Below are 481 nucleotides of genomic sequence, written 5' to 3'. Positions count from 1 at the left end.
TGAAAATATCCAAATTAGTAAAATACCACACATACAGAGTGTATCCAAATTTACTTCTCTTTCTAATAATAGCTCTGATCCACCCTTACAAACTGTTTTAGGAACATCGATCACACCAAAATGGCAAATCTATGAACATAACACAGAGAGAACCAAACCAGATGGCTTAATTAACCATCCATTATACTCATAACTTTCACGCATAGAATATTCATTTCAAAAGGTCTCAATATGGCAGACTGCCAGATGAAATATTACAAAGTATGCACCATATATAGTCAAAATAATTAAATAAGTGAAACTAAATATAGTAAAGATGATGTATATAAAATAATCAAGTGAAATTTCAGAAGCGGTCGACACCTACAACTACATACAATGAAAAATGAGAAAAAATAGTATGAAAGATTAACAACGTAAAACAAAAAAAAAACTAAAAAGGAGGGAGAAAACCAGAAATATCCACTTCAAAAAGGAGAGA

General features: G+C 30.6%; 1 protein-coding gene across 1 annotated transcript in view; it reads right to left on the bottom strand.

The window, feature by feature from the left end:
- The window catches only part of LOC119593586, a gene marked incomplete in the record, with an annotated part of 34,026 nt that overhangs the window by 30,724 nt on the left and 2,821 nt on the right, over positions 1-481 (bottom strand).

This window comes from Penaeus monodon, chromosome 32 (assembly GCF_015228065.2).
Source record: "Penaeus monodon isolate SGIC_2016 chromosome 32, NSTDA_Pmon_1, whole genome shotgun sequence".
NCBI classification, from domain to species: Eukaryota; Metazoa; Arthropoda; class Malacostraca; order Decapoda; family Penaeidae; genus Penaeus; species Penaeus monodon.
The sequence above is the reverse complement of the archived record's forward strand: the minus strand, read 5'-3'. Positions and strand labels throughout refer to the sequence as shown.